The sequence below is a fragment of the Eumetopias jubatus genome, unplaced genomic scaffold (genome assembly GCF_037043125.1).
Source record: "Eumetopias jubatus isolate StellerSeaLion01/CBP00866 unplaced genomic scaffold, mEumJub1_p1.0 scaffold_5, whole genome shotgun sequence".
NCBI lineage: Eukaryota > Metazoa > Chordata > Mammalia > Carnivora > Otariidae > Eumetopias > Eumetopias jubatus.
Genome location: NW_028274811.1, coordinates 57302233 through 57325378, shown reverse-complemented (window position 1 = coordinate 57325378; position 23146 = coordinate 57302233).

Sequence of the window (23146 nt, the reverse complement as noted above, 5' to 3'; positions counted from 1 at the left end):
AGTTACAGCTTCTCACCAGGGGCTCTTGCTTCCCAGAGCAGGCCAAGTGCCACCCCACCACACGGCGACAGTGACAGCAGAGTCAGTCAGGGCAGACAGGGCCAGTCCTGTAGTGAATGTGGAGCGGCATTTCCCTGGCCGCTGCTCTGTGTAAGCCACAGTCCCCTGCGAGCTGCGGCTCTCCCCCACCTTCTGCTTCGCTGGCAGCTGGCCATGCCATGGGCGGCTTGTTTGAGTGTATGAGCTTATCAGTGAGAAGTTATTTAAGTGGACCAGTTCAAAATGAGAGTGTACCAAGTCCAGGCATTTGGTCACGCACATATGTCTCTCCTCTATGAACTGCCCCCTCAAAACACTGTCAAGCCAGTCTTTACTGACTGTCAGTGACGGCCATCTATGTATCCACCGTCTTGCTGTCCATGGAGGATAAGAACGAGACCAGCTCATAAGGTTGTTGGGGATTACCTGTGATAATGTATGGTAAACCCTTAGCAAGGTGGGTGGCACACCGTGGGCACTCAACAATTATTAGTGCTAATGGAAAATCCCACAAGGTAATTGTATTAGTTTGGGGTTTTCCAGGGAAACAAAACCAGTAGGATATATACATACATAGGGAGATTTATTTTAAGGAATTTGCTCATATGACTAAGGCTGGCAAGTCTAAACTCTGCAGGGTGGGCTGGCAGCCTGGAGACCTACGGCAGAGCTGATGTTGCGGGTCGCCTGCTGGCTGAATTCCTTCCTGCTCAGGGGAGATCAGTCTTTTGGTCTATTCATACCTTCAACTGATTGGATGAGGCCCACCCACATCGTAGAGGGCAATCTGCTTGACTTGAGGCCACCAATTTCAATGTTAATCTCATCCAAAAACACTCTCACAGAAACATCCAGAATAACGTTTGACCAAATATCTGGCACTGTGGCCCAGCCAAGTTCACACATAAAATTAGCCATCACCATAGACTTTACTAGCCCCATTTTAAAGATAAGAAGCCTAAGGGTCCAAGAGGTTAGGACCATTACACCCAGGTAGTAAGTTCATAATGAAGTGGAGGTAGGGACCTGAGCAGTGGTTCTTAGTAGGGTCGTGGGGGAAAACACTTGAAGAGAGGCAAGATGGCAAGGACCGACCTAGGCCCTGAACTCAGGGCCCTTGTTCCAGGCTCCTCCAGACCAGGTGGCCAGAGACAGGCTCTGAGTAGGTGAAATGTAAGTGTGAGACCTCAAACAAAAAAGAGGCTGCTAAGAAGGGAAGGTATCCCAGGCCGCGGGGAGAAGACAAAGGCCGGAGGCAGGTATGGCTGGAGATGGCAAAGCCCAGAGGGGATGGATTTTGGAGGCTGGGCAGCTTGTGCAGGATTTTGGGTTTCCTTCTAGAGGAGATGGGAAGCCATGGGGAAGTTTTCAGCCAGGAATGACATTATCTGGTCTCCCCACTTGCCAGGCAGCTGAGAGGTCAAACTCTTCAGATTTCATCACTCACTGAAGATCCAGGTTCAAAGTGGCTGCCCTTGAACCTGAAAACAGATAAATACTTGAAAAGTTACTCAATTTAAAATATAAATATTAAAGGAAGAAGGCTCTTCCCAACCCGCTGTGACATTCTTCTGCTTCCTGCTTGCCTCTGGATTCTGAGGGCCCCTGAGGGAGCAGAGGGCACAGAGCTTCCGGGATTCCTTCAGTCCTCGACTGCCCACCCCTCTGTGGGGCTGGGACCGGGCACTGGGTGCGACAGTGGCCAGGAGGATTGCTGGTCTAGAACAAACGACACAGGCAAAAAAGAAAGAAGTGGCTGGACCTTCGGCGGAGGGAGCAACGTGGGGCTAAAATCAGCACTGTCCATTTAAAAACTTAAAAAACCTGCAAACAGAGCCAACTCCGTGCCTGGGGAGTATAAATGGCAAGCTGTATCGATTTCACCGATGATCGATCATTCCACTAATACAATGCCAAGGAAGGCTGGAGAAAGCAAATTTGTGATAAGTGTATGTGAAGGAGAAACGGAGGCACCCCATTGTTTAGCCTTCCCTGGGGACAGAATGGAGTCCTTCCTATCTACAAAGAACCATTCGATTTAGCCCTTCAAACCCAGGATCACCGATGGAAAAATGACGCAACACCAAACTAAGAACACATGAGGGAACTATAGGATTCAAGTTCAAAGGGGCTACCTGTGGAGTATCTCGTTCCATAGAAAGCCCACGGGCTCCTGAGTGAGTGGAGGGCCGAGTCTGAGCTGCCCTTGGCTGTGATCCTGGTGAAGCACAGCTCCATTTCCCTTGTCTATAAATTCCCCTCGGCATCCGGGCGACCTCCTGGGGTAGTGCAGTCAAAGTCTGGTCGGCCACTGCACTCGGTTTCCGATGCAAGCATGGAGAAGCAGCCCTCCCGCTCAGCTTCACAGGGTGAGCTCTGGCAGAAGACCCGGACCCTTTGAGAGGTGGGCGGCGGGCAGATTCCTGGAATGAAGGGGTGCCTGTGGGAGGACCCGCTTTATGAGGCTTCCAGAGTGCAGCAGCTGATGCCAAGAAGTAAGAAACCCCACTAAAAATAAACGAAATCCTGGCCCACAGGACTGGAGTCCTCCAGACACCAAATTGAGAGGATTTCCCTTCGAAACTTAACAAAATTTAGCTGAAGACAGATTAAAAAAAAAAAAGTATTACCCCCAAAAAGGGGGATGGTGAGTATAAATTTAACTAAGATACATCCCACTTCCTTTCAAGGGGATGGCATGTAATACCATAATAAGAAATGCTTGAAAATTCTTATGAGTGGTATAGAGCTGTTATGGTGGGGGATTCTGGTAAACCGCCTCCCTGGATGCGTTGGAGGGCTCAGTCATCAAATCAAAGCTGACTTCAGAGCATAGTGGGAGTATACTGCCTCCTGCAAGGCACAGGACCGCCTTCAGAGGGCTTCACTCTGTGCTATCTTATTTGATCCTCATAGTAACTCCAAGAACAGCTTTTTCTTCCCTCATTTCATGGGAGAGGAAACAAAAGCTCAGACAGGTGCCCAAGGTCAACTACTTAAACATAGAGCCAGGACGAAAATTTGATTCTACTTACTACAAACTCTGCTCTTTTCATCATACAATGTCAAAAATACAGTTTCCTGGGGCACCTGGGTGGCTCAGTCGGTGAAGCGTCTGCCTTCAGCTCAGGTCATGATCCTGGGGTCCTGGGATCGAGTCCCGTGTCAGGGGCCTCCCTGCTCAGCAGGGAGTCTGCTTCTCCCATCTCCTTCTACCCCTCCCCCTGCTTCTGCTCTCTCTCAAATAAATAAATAAAATCTTAAAAAAAAATACAGATTCCATGGCCCTAAATCCCAGAAATTGATGGGGCCAGAAATTTTTTTTTAAGTGCTGGGCCATTTGTAGAATCCCTACACTAGATTGCACAGCTTATTTATTATCTTTGATTTTGCAAATGAACAGAAGATTGGACATAGGAATTTAATGGACAGCTAAAAAAAAAAAAATTCCACCTTTGAAAGGGCATGAAACAGAAAGGCGCTTCAGATGAGGAAGATCCCTAGAGCACTCAGGTAAACACGCTATGGGTCAGCACACATCCGGGGAAGACTGCTAATATCGTAAGCCGCGTCCTGGATGCTAGCCACTGTTCTGAGCATATTCACACATGCTTTCATTTAAGCCTCACAGCCACCCTTCCAGGTTGTCTGCATTTTACAGATGAGAAGCCTGAAGCACAGAGTCACTTATCTGAGGCCAACTATGTGTTCCAGGTGGGACAGGGCCTTGCCGGGCAGGACTTCTGGGTCCCGTGTCAAGAAAGACCTGATGTACTCGCACACCTGTGGCTACATCCTTCCCTTCATCCCAAGAGCCAAGGTAGGCCTCACCCCTGTCTAATGTCCATCCTCCCACCATGCTCTGCATTGTATGCCCTTTGGTTTCTTCCAGAGCCTTCACACCATTGACTCGGCCCCTTTCCTTTTTTTGTCCCTAACCTTTTCTTCTACTAGGGCTCTCTCAGGAATCTGTGTATGCTCCACCTTTAATAGTCGCTCCCCTCAGCCTCACATGCCCTGTATCTCCTATAACTGATCTCACCCCACCCCTAGCCCGCCCATCTTTCCTGTGGTTACCACCTTGGTTAATGACATCAGCATCCATCTGGCTGCCCAGACCAGAAATCCGGGCGTCATTCTTGATTCCTCCCTCTCTGTCACTCTGTCTTCCAGTTCATGGCTGAGTCTTGCAGATGGTACCCTGTAACCATTCCTCAAATTCCTCCCCTTCTCTCCATTGTCACCACCTTCAGCATGGTGCTGTCTGGACTGCTCTCCCCTCTTCTAGTTTTTGCCACCTCCCCTACCTCTCATTCATTGGTTCTCCACCCAGCAGCCACGGTGAGCTTTTCAAATACAAAGCTGATCCTGCCACTCCCCTGCTTAAAATCCTGCAGTGTCTCTGCATTACTCCTAAGTTAAAGTCTCAACTCCATATTATAGCACACAGATCTTTGGTGACCTGATCGCGCTCACCTGTCCGGACTCATTTCCCCCTCTCCCTAGAAGCCTCTACCCTGCCACCACTCATTCCAGCCAATCCTCCCTCACCCTTCCAGAATCAGTTTGGATGTCACCTGCCCAGGACGTCTCCTCTGATCTCTCTTACTTGCTTAGACCCAATGCTTACACCTGATAGATGTGTCCCATCACATCATGGCTGTTGACTTGTCTATAACGCTAATGAAAGCAGAGCTCTTGCTCCTTGAGAACAGGGACTGTGTTGTAACTACCCGTGCTGATTCTTCACACCGTATCTGGTACTCAGTGGAGGCTCAATAAACATAGGTTGAATGAATAAGTGACCTAGCAAGGCCATAGGGAGTGACCAGAAGCTGATAAGAAGGACTTCGGGGTTCAGAGTACAAGATATTTTCCTCCTTTAGGGGCCAGCCTAGCAGCAAACGTGGACTAAAGAACTAACAGGTGCTGAACATACATGCTGTTCTGGCCCCTGCGCTAGGTGCTTGCTGTTAATTATTTTCTCTTAATGCTCCAAGTAGTCTTCTGAGATAGATACTGGTTTTGTACTCATTGAACAGATGAAGAAACTGAGGCTCAGAGAAATGAAATAACTTGCTGAAAGTCACCCAGCGGTGACGCTAAGATTCCAACCCTTTGCTATGCACTTCCTCTGTGTGACAATGTCGTTTTGCAATTTCCACCCCCAGCCCCCTCCATCGACAGTTCACCTGGACTCGTGAGGGAGTGACCTCTGACTCCACATGCAGAGCTAACATGAGGAAATGCCTTGGAGGAAGGACAGATCTCCGTCCAGGGCTGGCCCCCTCATGCTGAAAGGCTGAGTGTCTTTGCTCAGCATCTCCATGAACTCAGTTCTGTCATCCTGGGATTGGAGAGCTGAGAAGGACCTTCGTCCAGTCCCCTCATTTGACATGCGGAGGGGCTTGGCCACGGCCACGCAGCTTGTGGCATAGGCAGGGTGGAATGACTGGGTCCCCCGAGTCTCTCGCTGACCCGTGCATGCTTTGCCCTTCTGGGGCCTGATTTTGCTTATTCGAGTCTCTGAGTAAAACAGCCCTCCTCAAACTTCAAACGACAGATCGTTTTGTCAGAGAAAGTATTTCAACTTCCTGGATGGCCAGATGTTCTGACAACATTGGGCCTGAACCTGCTGGAACTAGGAAGTCTGGGGGGAGTTGGCAAGCTCGGGAGAGAATGGGGTCTCGATAGTGGGAGAGCCCGGGGAGGAGCAGAGCTGGGGCGCGGTTCTAGCAGGGCCTTCCTCACAGATGCCAAGGGAGAACGCCAGGGGTCTCAGACAGTTCCGCTTAACACTTAGCCCATCCTAGGAACTGGAGAAACTGCCCTCCGGCACCTACATCCAGAAGCAGATAGATATGGGACGGCATGAAAACAGGCCGAGGAGGGCATGGGGGGTGGGGGGGCGGGGGGCGATTTGGCCTTGGAGAGAAGGCAGGTTTCCTGGAGGAAGTGGCTCCAAGCTGGGCTTGAGGGAGAAGCAGAGGAGGAAGGAGGCCATTTCAGACAGAGGGGAGGGCGAGGGCAGACTTTGAGGGTCTGGGAGGGATAAGAGTGTCAGGGAGAGCGGAGCTTCTCAAAGGGTCCTGTGGGACCAGCAGCATTAGCATTCCCCAGGAAGGTGTTCGATGTGCCCGACATTGGGCCCCACCCGGCCCTCCTGAGTCTGCACTGCTGGGGACAGGCCCAGCAATCTGAACTTAGCGAGGCCCCCAGGTGTTCTGGCCTCCCTGCAGGTTAGGGCCCACTGAACCAGACTGTCCCGAGTTGGAAGTCCACCGCATCCTTGCTCCTGTGGAAAGGCTTTGGGAAAGCAGGGACACGTCACACAGAGCATGGTGTCTGTCCCCTGGTTCCCTCCTTCCATGCCCCTTGGGCTCCGGTCCTTCTTGACTTTACTCAAGCATCGGGTGCTGCACTTTGTACATTATGGAGGCACCTCCCTCTCCTCTGTGAGGCACCAGAGGACAGGAATTCCTGTGATGCTCAGTGCCGACAAAGCCAATACCCAGTGACGTGGCCGTGTCGCCAGAAGCCTTATCATGCCTACCATGCCCTGTGAGGCTTCCTTCTTGCCCTTCTTGCCTTCTTTATGTCCCTAACGACACAAATGTCACTGTCTCGCCTGGACCTGCCCTGGCACCTTACTTGAAATTGACCCCTACCCCCACTCCTTGCTCCCTGCGCTCCCTATACCCGTGTCTGGCTTGGTTTCTCCCCATCACATTAACCGACATCTATGCTATGTTTCCCTTTTTAGTTGGTTTCTTGTCAGTCCTCCTCACCCCCAGCGGAAAGTGATGTTCGTGAAGCCTGAAGCTTGTGTTGTGTCTCTCCTCACTGCTCTGCTCTCCATGCCAGGGTGGAGCCCGGCGTGTAGACTCCCACACCTGATGAACGAATGGTTTCTACCATATCACTCTGCATGTGTGGCTTCAGTTACAGTTGCTTGAGCTGGAAATTGGCCCCTAACCCGACAGCAGCTTCCCATTGGCTGGCCAATGGCCAAGGTCTGGCTCGAGAACTTTGTTAGGGTAACAGGCTGAACCCATCAGACACCCCTGTCGGGGAGTCTGTGAGTATGGACAGGGAAAAGACAGGAGGATGGTACTAAAGAGGGGCTACAGGGCAAAGGCAGCAGAAGCTTGAGGCAGAGAGGAGGGTGGTAGAGAGAATTAGTCAGCAGGGACAAGTGGAGGTAGAGAAAAGCTGAGTGAACCCAATGGAGGAGAAACCCCAGTGTGAGAATTCCAGAGAATGACTCTGGACCTGGGGTTGAGATATTTGAGGAGCTCTGCTATTCAGAATGATGTCCTGGGTGGGGGGGGGGGCGGCGCACAAAGCGCAGCTGTATGGCTGGGTCCTTCTTCCTTAGTTCTCTGCACATCCTAAAATAACCTCACCATTGGCTAACCAACCCGAGGGGTCTCCGCATCCTTCGGTGAAGGCACCTGACAACACAGGCTTGAGTACCAGCACACCTCTTGCCCTGGCAGGGGCTCCCAGCGACTGCTCCGGGCTGGCTGTCACTGCTGGAGGGAAGGCACCTGCACTGGGGGCAACAGTGCCAAGGGTGGGGCTGGGGTAGATGTTCTCATCCACTGTGGGCAGCAATGCTCAGCTGAGGCGTTCCCTTTAAAGCCTAGCAATCCCGCTGGGAAACCTGTGCAATTCCACTTTAAATGCGTCCTTCTCCTTTATGACTGTGCAGGGGGACGGTCAGAAGGAGGCCTTGTTACTAAGCCAAGTCGGCAAACAGAATCCCATGTTTGATGTTCCAATGTGGCCCTGCAGCGGCAGCTCTGAGGCAAGGCTGGCGGTGAGGCGGGGAGTCAGAGGGTAGATGGTGTGCGGGTGGGGGATGGTCACCTCTGCCCCCTACTTGTTTCTTGCTTGATTCATCACAGGGCCGGGCCCCTCCCTGCCCAACTGGCAGTCACTTCCCAAGGATGTACCTGGAAATCGTCCCACCGGTCCAGACATAAGACCAATTTTTCTAAAGTTGCTAATGTAACTCTAAAACATTTTATTTGGATTCTGCTCAACACTGAGATTGCTGGGGTTCATACCTTTTTTCTTTCTTTTTTTAAAAAAAGATTTATTTGTTTATTTAAGAGAGAGAGAGCATGAGTTGGAGAGGCAGAGGGAGAGGGAGAGAGAATCTCCAGCAGACTCCCTCTTGAGCGTGGAGCCCAACGTGGGGCTCGATCCCACGACCCTGAGATGATGACTTGAGCCAAAACCAAAAGTCAGACACTCAACCGACTGTGCCACCCAGGCGCCCTCATATCTTTTTCTTAACTGAAAAACATTCTGTCAAGATAACAAAAGTTCATTCATTCCATGAATATTTATTAAGTTCCATTAAGTGTTAGGAGCTAGACCAGATATTGAGGACACAGCAGTGACAACACAGAAACCCTTATGCACTGTTGGTGGGAATGCAACTTGGCGCAGCCATTCTAGAAAACACTATAATGGGTCCTCAAAAAATTAAAAATAGAACTACCATATGATCCAGCTTTTCTACTTCTGGGTATTTATCCAAAGAAAACAAAAACACTCAATCAAAAAGATATATACACCCCCATGTTCTCTGCAGCAATAGCAACAGCCAAGATAAGGAAACAACCCAAGTGTCCACTGAAGGGTGAATGGATAAGAAAATGTGGTGCGCACACACACGCACACGCACCTGGAACATTATCCAGCCATAAAAAATGGAAATCTTGCCATTTGTGACAACATAGATGGACTTGAGGGCATTATGCCAAGTGCAGTAAGTCAGAGAAAGACAAATGCTATATGATCCCACTTATATGTGGACTCTAAAACAAAGCAAAAACAAAACCAAAAAAACCCCTGAGCTCATAGATACAGCGAACAGATTAGTGGTTGCCAGAGTGGGGGTGGGGTGAGGGTGGGGGTGGGGCAAAAGAGATGAAGAAGGTCAAGGGGCACAAACTTCCAGTTATAAAATAATAACTCATGGGGATGTACACTGTACAGATAGTGACCATACTGTACTGCATATTTGAAAGTCGCCGAGAGAGAAAATCATGAAAGTTCTCATCACAAGAAAAAAGGTTTTGTCATTATGTGTGGTGACAGATGTTAACTAGACTTACTATGGTGATCATTTTGCACTATATACAAATAACAAATCATTATGTTGTACACCTGAAACTTAGATGTTACGTCATTTATACCTCAAAAAATAATAAAACATAAAAATTGCTGCAGAAGTTTTTCAGCACTTGTTGATTTTTTTTTAAATATTTTATTTATTTATTTGACATAGAGAGAGAGACAGAGTGAGCACAAGCAGGGGGAGTGGCAGGCAGAGGCAGAGGGAGAAGCAGGCTCCCCACAGAGAAGGGGGAGTCCGATGCGGGACTCGATCCCGGGACTCCGGGATCATGACCTGAGCCGAAGGCAGTGGCTTAACCAACTGAGCCACCCAGGCGCCCGCACTTGTTGATTTTTATGTAAAGAAAGGGAAACATCATTTTCACTTACCCCTAATGCAGAAGTGAGTGTCTCGTTGGAAATGGTGAAAAGGAACCTCATGCACTGATCTTTAATTAAACATAATTAACTGCCTACTTGCCAAAATGGTTTTCAGCCTTCTTGACAAACTTTTAGTTGCTTTAGTTAGCATTAGACTCAGCTGAAAATCACAGGGAATTCCATCATCATTAGGAAGTCAAGCTCCTTCTAGCTTCTTGCTCTGCTGTCCTCAGTTTGGCTTCTGCGTCATGGTCTGAAATGATTGCTTGAGATCCAGGCATCATGCTCACGTTTAAGCAGCCTGATCTTTCTGGACATTATCATGATACTTCTACTTACATGCCCCTGGCTAGAACTTAGACAAATGGCTCTTTCTGGCTACAAGGGAAGTTGGGAAATGTGGTATTTACTCTGTGGCCGTGTATTTAGCTAAAAACAGGTCATCTATTGCTAAAGTAGAAGAAAACAGATATGGGGGCGACTGGAAGTGGCAGTTACTGTCCTCAGGGTTTGGATGATGTAAATATTCAGGAGGAAATGCTTTTTAAAATGATGTTATAATAATGATAATGACTTTCCTAAAAAGGTCAATTGGCTCTCATTTATTACTCTAGGGCACAACACTGCCACTGTCAAAATGGAGAATAATTTCCCACAGGGAGGCAATACTCAGCCGGAGACTGAGAGGAATGGATTTTCAGAACAGTCGGGGCCCATGTCTAGCCGGGTTAGCGTCAGCGGTCCGAAGGAAGGCAACCTCTGCAGTACCTCCCACCACCAGCGGCTCAGGTCACCTGCTTCTTATCTCTTGGAATCAGGACAAATCATGAGTTTTGATGACTTGAAACTCAAGCTGTGGGAAATTTAAAGGAGCCTGTAGTGTTTACAATCAAATGAACATATTAGGGTAATGCAACACATTTGTGTCCTCCAGAAGATGGAGTGGCTAATCCCTACCCGATTTGCTGGCTACCAATCTCACGTGGTGGGCTAGAGCTGTGTGTTTCATATAATAGAACTGATTCCACGGAAAATGAAAATGAGTGGGCACAACCGTCTCTCCTTTGCTCTCTTGCTGGCCGCTCCCACGCAGTGGATTCAATAAACTTCTATCTCCTTTGTTCTGCCTTGGGTGAATCCCACGGCCCTCGCCACCAGCTCCTACTTGATCGGGTCACCCCACATTTGGTGGCCCCTACAGGGACCCTCGGTTGGTCGGGGACTCACCCTGGATTCTCGGGAAATTTCTGGAGACTTTCCCTGGTGGACCGACCCCAGGACTCCTCCGGGAACTGATGACCTCTGGCGGAGGTTACTCCTCGGTTAGGATCCGAAGCCCCAGGGGGAACCAGCCAGACCGCCCTTTCCCCGGAAAGGGTGAGGGATTTCCCTTCTTGCCCTTCAGAGGGGCCCTTCCCTCCCTCTCCTTTCTCTTTGTGGACCTTAACCCTAGTATTCGTCAGACAACTGAAGATCTCTGGCTGGGGCGGCTCCCTGGTGTGGTCTGAAGGTCTGAGAGCCGACAGTCTCTGCTCGTGCCGATGAAGGCAAAGGACCCCTCTCCTCTCCTCTCCCACTCTGTTCCCCCTGAGGCCTCTGTTCCCAGTGTGCAGCGCAATTGACAGCAGAAGCTCATCCGGGGCGGATCTGCACGTGTTTCAGACTCGGTTGGGGCCCTTCCTGACGCTGGCTCTCAGCCACCTAGCTTCTTTCAGCCCCCTCCCTGTTCTCCTTTGTTCCTGCCCATCCAGCTGCCACCTTGATCTACCGGCAAAATACCGTCCCACGTGTCTGAGTGAACCCAACAATTCCATATACGAATGATGACTCAGCAAGGATCTCAGCCCATACTATCAGAGGGTCCCCTCCCCCTAAATCCCGTGGACCTGGCCACCAAGGAGTTTCACTCAAATGGCTTGCTAGCACATTCATATAGCACCCTGCTCTGGTCGGTAACCGCAGAGAACCCCTGACGGACCGACAAGCTTAGGGCGGGACATTGCACCCCCACCTCCGGCCTGCATGAATAGCAGCTACTGAAGATGAGACCTCTGCCCGAATGCCAGAGATTTGTCATTGCCGCTCGGTCGGGGGGAGGGGGGATGCAGACACCGCTTTTAGGCACACGCTTAAGCAATGGACATCTGAGTAAGGTAAAAGGGCCCCCAGCGACCGAGCACCAGGCTGAATGCAAAACAGGCTCAGTAAGCCACAGGCTCTAGCTGACCAATGGGCTCCTTATGACCAGGCACAGTTATGGGAAAAGGAAAATTCCGTACACTCCCATACTCCCTCCCTCTGCCCTGTAACCATGGCCTCACTGCCTCGTGGCACACAGTCTCTCCTCTGCTGTCCTGCTGGCTGCTCCCTCATGGTGTAGTCAATACACTTCTATCTCCTTTAAAAAAGAAAAAAAGAAAAGAAAAATGAGTGGTCAGAATTAAAATCATACCCTCCATTGTTCGTGAAAGGTGGCTTTTCAACGAATCCCACTTTCCCCCAGCTTAAACTGTAATTTGAAAACATTCATTCATTCATTTGTTCATGCACTAGGTCAAGCATTGCTTGGATGTCTCTGAGCATTTGGCAGGTGTATAGAGATGACCTTGAAAAACTTAGCCGATTCTGAGAGATTTGCAGACATCCATGGTTTCTAATGACATGATACATTTCTCGGCTCTTTATTCAGTTGAGAAGACAGTGCACGGGAAAGAGTATTGATTTAGGAAACCTGAGTTTAAGTCAGGCCCCATGTAATCTTGGGCAAGTTTCTTAACCGTTTTTGGGTCTGAGTTTCGTCAACTTATAATTCATGGTTGAGTTAGATAAGGGGTCCCGAGTCAAATTCCTGCAGTGGCTAGGCATGTAACATCAATACGTGAAGTGAACCTGGCTGGAGAAAAATAGAGGCAGAGGTCTGTTTTGCTTTCCCGTCAACTCAGGTTTAAGAAAACAACAGTCTGAGCCCAGTAACAGATGGCCATGAACACTCGGCTTCTGACCAGAGAAGCACAGGGAGCGGTGGGGACAGACGTCACCTGGGGCTGTGATTGCTTATCTTCAGTTAGGAATGTGGGCTGAGTGCTGCCAGGTCTTCTGAATTTCCAAGAGAATTGAGAAATATGGATTGGTTTTCCATTGAAATTTTCAGATTTTTTCATTATGGAGCAATCAGTGCAAAACTTCAAAAACCTGTGTGCCAGTTAATCTTTTACGGGCCCAACTAAAACAAGTTGGGTTTGTAGGGCCGCCCATCAGTGATTTCCGGGTTATGCTGTGGTCAGTGGAGCACAAGTTCCCAAGCTGAGATTTCTGGACCCACCAAGAGCTTCAGCCAGGCAGAACCCTTCGAAATTACACAGTAAGTTCTGTGAGTGCACATTTTTGGGGCGAGAGGACTCATCAGTTTCATTCGAGTTAGGAACTCACGGCCAGCAAACTCTTAGATTCACCAATGAGTCTCACACAGGTTTCCAGACCCTGCTCTTCCGAACGTCAAGACTGATGATGGAATCAGACACTTCGTTCATTCACCCCCTCATTCATTCAGCAATAGTTATGGAATATTTACTGTGCACGAGGCATCTTCTAGGCACTGGGAACATAGAAGCAAATAGAAGAGACTAAGTCTTTGTTCTCATGAAATGTACATTCTAGAAGAAGGACACAGATGTTATCTATAGAAACAAAGAAGGCACATGTTGTGTCAGGCAATGGGGAGGGGTGTACAAGGTGAGAGGAGAGAGAGTGACAGGGCAGAGTGGCATTTTAGGTGGGGTGAGGAGACCTGACCGAAGTAAGCAAGCAAGCCATGCGATTTTCTGGACAGAGTGTTTCAGAGGAGGGAGAAGTAAAGACAAAGGCCTGCCTGAGACAGGGGTGCATAGAGTGTTCTCTTTATGGAGTATCAGGGCTAAGGTTAAATTAAGGTTATATAACTACCACTGGGTTTAAAGGAAGACTCTGAGATTTTTTTTCTATAAAACAAGGAATTCCTTCAAATTGCTTGCAGCACTTTTATCTCTTTATATGGGTAAAGTACAGTTGAGAAGCAGATCTAAGAAAAGGGGCACATACCCACGATTGGCTGGTGCCATAAACCGGCTCCATCTTTCCTGAGAGCTGTCTAGTAAATTTAACAAGAGCTGTAAAACTGTTTATACCCATTGACTTGGTCACTTCACTCTGGAATATTTCCACAAGGCAAAAGAGAAGGAAAGAAAAAAAAGAAAAACCAAGTCTTAACCACATGTCCCTAGCAGGACCTTGTATAACACACACAAATTTCAAATAATCTCAGTCCTTAAAAATGTAATAAAAACAAGCAAACATAAATGATGAAATTCAACATAATTAGATTCTCTTAAGCTGTTAAAATGACACTTGGGAACAATATTACTGAGGAGAAATGTATCATAGGAAAAAATGTAAAGTAGAAAAAATAAGCCTCAAACTTGTGTATTGATGCTGATCAAAATTGTGGAAAATATATTCCTGCACATTAACAAATATGAAAAGAGAATCTGGAGGGATACAAAAAAATCTATTGTCCTGTGAGCTCTCTTTATGGGTGGGTGGGGTTGCTGACATTCATGATGGGTCTTTCGTTTTTTCTGGTTGTTGGGTAATGTGAGATTTTTTTCTTTTTTAAGCTGAGGTTTAGCACCCACGAAGTACCATCCCTCTGCAACAGCACTGAAAGGAATAGGGCTGTTCCAGAGGCGCTGAGCTTGCTGCACAACACTGAGGAGTCTGCGAGCAGAGTCCACAGAGACATGGTCTGCCTGCACCACAACTAGAGCTATGGAACAGCAACATGGCTCTTTGTCACAGCTTTGGTGTCTGCACTATGGACGGATTCAGTGTCTGGGATGGAAAACCACGAGCAGCCCTAGAGGAGGCCACTAGAACTGTATGTAAGCAGCCAACTCAAGATGGCCGTGTGTAGGAAAGCAGCAAGTTCTCTTTGCTGCCACAGTCCCCACTCCCTTCCTGATACAGCCCAGCAGCTAATTTTGTAGCTGTCTCCTTGTGGGGGAGAAGGGGTTCCCTCACTTAGACAGCTCCAGAGCAAAACACACTCTAGTCCGGACTGAGCTTTGAGATGTCTTCTTGTTCTTCAGGTCAATGGTCACCTCTTGAGAGAGGGCTTCCCTGGCCATCTGATCTAAACTAGCTCCTACCTGGTGATGGAGGAGGTATCATCCAGCTTTGTGTTTTGTGTATCAGTCCTGTAGACCATCTTAACTAATTTGTTTGTTTATTTGTTTCCTTATTGTCTGTCTTCCCCCATTATAATGTAGGCTTCTTGAAAACAGGGAGGACCATGTCTGTCTTATTTGTTATTGGTGACTACAGTGATTTGGGGTGTAGAGTAGTTCCTTGGTATTTTTTAGCAGGTTAATAAACTTGCAACGATCAGCAATTTGGGGTCTCTGGACCTCTGCTGCCCATCTGGATATCATTTTTTGAGCCAACTTGAATGAAAGATTTCACACAGGAAAAATGAGACCACATAACTCAGCTGCTGGGCTCATTAGAATCTCTACAGGACCATGACATTATCTTGGGCCTCAGGAAAAGGGTTGCTCTGTAGAAGGAGGGGAACCTGTTTGACTTTCCCTCCTTGGAAAATCCCCCCTATTTCCATATCCCCAGGCTTTCTTCTCATTTTCCTTCCCTTTGCTTCTTCTGGAGAGTGGAGGCTAACAGGTAGTCAGGTGTACTGGCAGGAAAACTCCATAGCTCTAGGGCCCTTCAGGAAGAACTGCAGGCATGGAGGGTGGAGTGGGGAAGTAGGCACTCAGGACAGCAGATTTGTGGTTGTTTGATTCTTGCATCATTTTCAACAAACAGCTCAGAAAATAGCTCAAGACAAAGAGGATGACAGGTATCCTTCATTCCATAGAACTGGAACCTGGTGTCTGAATGTCAGCAAGAATTGATGGCTGTGGTCGTGCCGTTACCAACGAGGAGCTGGTGTCCGTTGCCCGCGTGTGCAAATGCTTCTGACTCCCACGTGCTGAAGAAAGTCTTCCGCTGACTACCTGGAGTCTTTGCTCTGGAATGCCTGGTACACGGCCTCCCAGTGCGTGACCATGAAAAAGGTCGCAATGGAAATGAAGGCTAAAAATCTTTCTAGGAGTTCTTGTTGAGAGCCAAGACTTGCAAGGGCTTTTTTCTACTCGGTCATTTCCCCACAGCCTAAACGGAATTGCTAAGAATATGCATGCCTTTCGTAACAATTGCTCACATTTATTGCAAGCTTACTATGTGTCTGGCACTGCTCTAAGCATTGCACATTGACTCACCAATCCCAAGAGGTAGTTGCTATTTTTCCATTTTTATTGATGAAACACTGCACACAGAGCAGTTAAGCAACTTGTCTGAGGTCATCCAGCTAAAAGTGACAGAGCCAGGAAATGGATCCAGAAAACTTGGCTCCAGCATCCATGCTCTTAACCATTACGCTACACTATATTGAGAAATAGAGACACCTGGAGCACCTGGGTGGCTCAGTCGGTTAAGCATCTGACTCTTGATTTTGGCTCAGGTCATGATCTCAGGGTCTTGAGATCAAGCTCTGTGTGGGGCTCTGTGCTCATCATGGAGTCTGCTTGAGATTCTCTCTCTCCATCTGCCTCTGTCCCTCTCCCTGCTTACACACACACAGACACACACACACACATACCCACATTCTCTCTCTCATTCTCTCTCAAAATAAATAAAATCTTAAAAGAAAAAGAAATAGAGACACCTGTGGATTTAGTTTTACTATATAGAGTCAAATTACAAATGTATGGTCTCTGGTCAAACTAGGCATCAAGTGTGTTAGGGAGACAAAGGTAAATGAAATATAGTTCCTCTCTCCAGCTCTTTTAGTCTGCTGGAGGAGACAGACACATGGACTCCTTTACCACAAGGAGGTGAACCCTGGCATTAGGGAAGCTCAGCTGCTGAGGGGGCGAGTAGAGGAAGTCAGGGTAGGCTTCCTGGGGCAGGTGAGGCTGCAATCTTACCTGTGAGAAATGAGGAGGTGCAGTGTGCGTTGTGACGCACAGCTCAGATCCTGCTTTGAGACCAGAGCACTCGCTACCCTCCTGCCCTGAGCGCTGTCTGCCCGCAGCTCACAGCTGAATCCCTCCCCGGCCTTTCCCTTGTCAAAGGGAGCTGCTTCACCCAAGGTCGTCCCCTTCCTCAGATGGCCTCATGCCATAGGTCATTGGTGGGGGTACAAAGGCCGTACCCCCTTGCCTCGGTTTGGGACAATTCTGAAAGCTGTCCCATAAGCAGACCTGCCTAGGAGCAGCGGACACCTCTGGTGCAGTTCTGTCACAGTTAACTTTCCTTCTGCCCAGGGCAGCTTTCTTCATTCCTTTATGGGCACTATTCCCAACAGCACTCACCGATACATTTCCTTCCTGAGAATCTCTCTCCCAGAGTCTATTTCTGGGGAAGCCTGACCTGAGAAAGCAAGCGAGGTGGAAGGGTCTTTTAGGTGGAGGGGCGGCCTGAGTGAGGCTTGGCAGTGTCTACAAGCACCTAGGTGCCAGGGAGGTGTATGCAGTTGGGTATAGAGGGGAAGGCGGCTGCCGAAGGGAAGCAGGCACAAGATCATAGAGAGCCTCATAGGCAGGCTGACGGGCTGGACTGCATCCTCAGATTGTTCATTCATTCAACAAATAAATTTTTAAAAGTTCATTTATTTATTTTAGAGAGAGAGAGCACAGGGAGTGGGGGGGAGAAGAGAGAGAGGCCGCAGAGCCTGATGCAGGACCCGATCTCATGACCGTGAGATCACGACCTGAGCAGAAAACGAGCTGTACACCCAAATGACTGCACCACCAAGGTGTCCCTCATTTAACAAATATTAATTGTGTGCCTACTATGTGTAAGTCATGGTCCAAGGCACTGGGGATACAATGGTAGGAATTCCTCAGCCTGTCCCATATTTGGCATTGGCTGCTACAAACATTGTGGTGCATGTCTTTGATGCAAGTATAGAAACCTTTCTATTGAGCATATACCAAGGAGAGGAATTCTGTACCATTTTCAAATGGTCATACCAATTTACCTTCCCACCAGTAAGTGGCAGTTCCTTGATGAGAGGTCCTTGTCAACACTTGGTATTATCAGTCTTTTCAGGTTTAGCCATTCTGGGGGCAGAGGGTATTTAGTGGTGTCATAACATGGTTTTATTTGCATTGCCCTGATGACTCATGAGATTCATTGTTTTGTTTTGTTTTGTTTTAAAATAAGCTCTACACCCTGCGTAGGGCTTGAACTCATGACCCCGAGATCAAGAATCACATGCTCCACCTACTGAGCCAGGCAGGCGCCCCTTGTTCTCATATGTTCAATGGCCGTGTTCTTCTGGACATCTTTTTTCAAGTTTCCATTTAGACATTTGCTCCTTTTCTATTGAGTCATCTCTCTTCTCTGTATTGATTTGTAGGAGTTCTTCATCTATTCTGGATAGAAGTTCTTTGTTGGTTATTCAAGGTGCCGACATCTAACTCAGCAGCTTTCCCTTTCACTCTATTAATGTTGCCGTTTGGTCTTCTGACCGATGCAGAAAGTACCCAAAATGAATTCCAGCTTAAATGTGGAGCTAAATGTGCGATGAAAAACAATAAAGTAGCTAGGTGAGGAGAACATCTTCATGACTTCGGGGTAGAAAACTATTTTTTATATGATCTTTAAAGCACTAACCTATAATGGAAAGGTTGACAAATTAGAGTAGATTAAAATTAGGAACTTCTGTGCATCGAAAGACATCAGGAAGACAATGTGCTAAACACTTGCATTCAGTCCTTTCAGTGAGTGATACAAGTATCCCTCTATTACTGATGAGAAATTGAGGCTCAGAGAGGTTAATCAACTTGCCCTTGGCCACACAGCTTACTAGTGGAGAAGCTAGGGTTTGAATTCAGGTTCCACCTAGTCTAGAGACCAAGCTCCCCTAACTCCTGCTGGTGAGGCATCACCATTACTACCTCCAGTGGGTCCACTGTGGGGCCTGCATGGTGTCGGGCTCCAGACCTGGGTCATCCCTGGCTTCTCATTGTGCCTTCTTGTGTGCAGGCGGCACTTAACATGGCTCTTTTTCCTCTCGGTAAATTATTCATTTCCTCCTCCACTGTTTTGCGAACTTGGCCTGCTGGGAACAGTTGCTCTTTGGCCTTTGTCTTAGTCCCGAAGAAGCAAGTCTCCTCTGGGCTCTGTTCACAGCAGCTGTACCTGGAGAAGACTCGGACAACATTCTGTGTCTGGAGCAGGCTGAGTGGCAAAGCTCCAGGCACCCGGGAGGAGGCAGCTCTTGAGGAGAAGTGCCAGGTCTACACGGTCTACTCAGGGGCCACTGGGGTCAGGGAGGTCCTGGCATCCCGGTGTGGGTGCTGCCACTTTCCTTTCTTCTCTTCCTGGCTGCCAGAGGCCCTGCTGTGGAGCTGAGCACCCCGGTTCTCGGGCAGAGCACTGTCTGTGCTGTCTGTGTGGGAAGTGAATGACAGCTGAGTTGGGGGTTGTGGGTAAGTAACCTGGAGCCGTAGCCAGGCTCAGGAGAGGCCCAGGGTGCCCGTCAGGCCTGCCTGGACAGCAGAAGCTAGTAGTCACCGGATCCTGTAGAAGCCTTGTGAAAGCCAGACAATGGCAGGACTCCATCCTGTGTGAGGCCTCCAGGAGGATCTGGCTCCCGTTATCACAGCTCTTCAACATCCTCAGAGTGAAGGGAAGTGCAGACCCGCCTCCAAGAGCAGAATTGAGCCAATCTGGCGTATCACACTAGCTGCTATGTCCTGAGGACTCGTGTCAAGTGCTTTGCTAAGCTTTTTTACATACATTTCCTCAATCCCTAAAAATCCCAGTGAAATACAAACCGGCATCACTTCTAATGTATAGTTCTAGAAATGAACATGCAGAAAGACTAATTTTAGCTTCCTCCATGCCCTCACAGCTGCTAAGTGGCAGGGTCAGGATTCAAATCCACATCTGGGACTCCAAAACTCAGAGGAGTGCTTACCACAAAGCTAATGAAGCATAGACCTCAAGGCCCCCATTTGCACAGGTCCCTTCGAGGCACTGGGAGGGCCCTAAAAGTGTATTCAAATGGTCATATGTTATTTAAAATTTTGCAAAACTAAAGAAAGCCTTAATAGCTGGTTTCCTTAGTCAGTTAAAACTACCATTTCTTGCTACTGTTCTTCTCTCCCTCAAACTTGCCCCGGTGTTGGGTGGAGCTAGGCAGTTTGGAAAGCTGGCTGAGAGGAATTTGAGCTGGGTAAATATGAGATATTGAGTTTGGGTTTGGTGAGATACACTGAGGTAGCTCACACTCACTGTGATTGTTAAGTCTTACGGGCTGTCTCTCTGAAGGAATGGCTTCCAGGAATATTCCTGCTGCCCCCAGTACTCACTCACCTGGCCTTGTGACTCAAACACACAGGGCCAGAGGCTGGATTGCAAACGTGAATGTGGTGTCTGTCTTCAGCACAGGAAGTATGTGGGAAATGGAGAAGAAACAAGAAACTTTCAAAAAAAAAAAAAAACCAAAAAAAACCAACCCCAAAACTATTAGTAATCAAAACTAATCTGTATCTTTCTATTCTCTTTCTAGATGATGATATCACAAAACTGTTACCATAGGAAGAGGCAATCAGAGAATAAGCAGCCAAATAATACAGGAAAAAAATAGATGTATCAGGTGGTTAATTAATTATAATAGTGTGTTATTTTTCCGAAATTTTGCTACGGTCTGCAATATATGTCAGCTTTTAAAACTTTGTAAATTGTGGGAGCTTCTTTTCTCATTTTTTTTCAAGATTTTATTTATTTATTTGAGAGAGAGAGAGAGAGAGAGAGCAGGAGCATCAGAGGGAGAGGGAGAAGCAGGCTCCCCGTGGGGCAGGGACTCGATCCCAGGACCCTGGAATCATGACCTGAGCTGAAGGCAGACGCTTAACCGACTGAGCCACCCAGGCGCCCCTCTTTTCTCATTCTAAATAGTTACTTTGGTAGCTAAATTTTTGATTATAATCTTCTTAAGGAGAAACCCCCAAACCTGGAACTGACGCTGCGCTCAAACTCATGCTCTTAGCAACAGGGGTATGCTGCCCCCTCCTCTGGTAGGTTCACCAGTTCTGTGTGGATGGAGAAATGGGACTCTGAGGTCTGGAAAAGCCCCAGCTTCCTGCACTTTAGAAAGTGCTACAGGCGTCCTCTAAGGGACATGGGAGGCCACCAGCATCCTCCAGCCTAGGGTGCAAGAGCACGGCAAAGCCCTGGCCTGCCCTGGACATGTCTGATGTTTTCAGAGGCCAGAAGAGGGGGTGGGGAAACTTACAAATCGCCTCGCTTTTTGCAATGTGCAGTAGCTTTCCGTCCAGCCGCAAATGGAATTTGCCGGTGAGACTTCATTGGCCTTCTCAGTCTACAGGGCTTTTTTGGGTGCTCTCTAAGGAGCAAGGATGCAGGTGTGAGCAGCCGTGAGCGAGTGCAACTGCTGTACATAGGGTCTGTTCCGCCGCCGCAGGGGCAGGGAGCACAGAAAGAAGACTGAAGGCAGGTGGCCGCTGGTGCCCTTGGAGTCAGGGGTGGGGCTGACTGCGTCCTCCGAGCTCTCCCAGCCCACCGCACCCTTCGTGCTGGCCCAAGGCCGTTCCTGCAGCTGCAGGGCGGGAGCCGGCCTTCCCTTCAAGAACTTGTCTTCTTTGTGGTTTTCACTTCTCCACCTGGTGTCTGGACTGCAAATTACAGGAGATGACGCTGCATCGGTTCTCCCCACCGAACAAAGGGACTGCGGCCGACTGCCGCTGCCGGAGTGCCCCGCCCCCCGCCTCCCTGGCAGCCAAGCAGCGCACGAGCTGGTCACAGTCATGGAGGACCCCTCACCGGCCGGGCCCAGGAAGGGCTGCTTGGCTCAGAGGCTGTGGTGGCGTGGGGAGCGCCACACTCGTCAACTCCAGGATTAGGGAAAATTATTGTACAGACAGAGCAGGTCTCATTTGGAATTCTAGTAAGCAGAGAGCCTGCGGAGGGAGACTCACAGGTTTAAGAACAGTGTGACGCAGGCCTCAAAGGCTGGCGAGCCTGCCCTGGGGTATCCTCCAGAGTTACCTGTTTCTGGCTTAGGAGTGCTGGGCCCAAGGGTTATTCCCCAATCTGTCTCTCTTTATGTCCCCCTCTGAATGAATAGCACACACAAGAGTGAACACATCCGATATAGCCCTTGCTATTCTGCCATGCGACCACAGGCAGATTCAATCCCATTCTGCACACAATACACACATACCATACAATTCCATACACAATATATATACACAATAACATAAGTAGCATTTGAGCTAATGTTCTGGGCTGAACTGTGTCCTTATGTCGAAATTCTTACGTTGAAGTCCCAACTCCCAGTCCCTCAGAATGTGACTGCCTGTGGAGATACGGTCTCTGGAGAGGTAATCAGTCTGAAATGATGTCATTAGGATGGGTCCTAATCCAAGGCGCCCTTATTCAAAAAGGAGATTAAGACACAGACATCTGCCAAGAGAAAACCATGGGACAACACGGAGACAAGGCCATCTAGAACCAAGGAGGAAGGCCTCCAAAGACATGAACCCTTTTTCCATCTTGATATTGGACTTCTAGCCTCTAGAATTGTAACAAAATAAGCCCGAGCCAGTCTGTGGTACTTTGTTAGGGCAGCCCTAGCAAATTAATATAGATAATAATAGCACCTTCGCTGTCTCAGACATCACCGTGCAGGAAAAGATATTCCTTCAAGACTAATGTTGCCTTGTGCTAACATACTGATGGCTGGGAATTTCACATTTGGCATTTTGCAGCCACTGGTCTAGGCCAGGCTTGAAGATACTTCCCTCAGATCTCACAATGATCCTTGGCGAAACTCATCTGCACCTTCAGCATCTTTTGGTGAGTTCCCATGCTTGCCATAATCCCTGATACTATTAGGTTTTTTTAGCCTGTGGAATCCTCTATTCCTCTTCATGTGAGAGTCTTATCATGAAACAGGAAAGAAAGAAAAAGGGGGCAAATGGTAAATTTTCTTAAGTAATCAATTGGTTCTAAATCAGGTGGGCTGGGGCTGGAGAAAGGCAGAAGACCAATATGGCGTGATGGGCTGGCTAGCTCCGGTCTGGTGGGGAGAAGGGAAAGGGAGAACAAAGTTGCTACAGCAAAAAGAGAGGATCTAACCTTGGAAGAGAGAACCTGGGAAGAAGTGTGAGCAGGTCCCAGGAGAAGGAACAGCCTGCAGAGGGAAGTGAGTGCACAATCTCTAGGGTAGTGCTATCCAACAGAACCTCTGGTGATGATAAAATGTTCTATATCTGTGCTGTCCAATATGGTAGCCACTAGCCCACCATATGTGGCAATTGAGCATCTTGAAATGTGGTTAGCAACCGAATTCTTAACTTAGTTGTAGTTATTTTAAGTGTAACTACAAATAGCTGAGCATGGCAACAGTGTTACATACCATGGTTCTGGAAGCCATGGCCCACCGGTGCTTGCCTACTCAATGGCTACCTTCCTTTACTCTTGCTCATTAAATTGTTTTATTCAGGTAGTCAGAAGCCATGTGTTT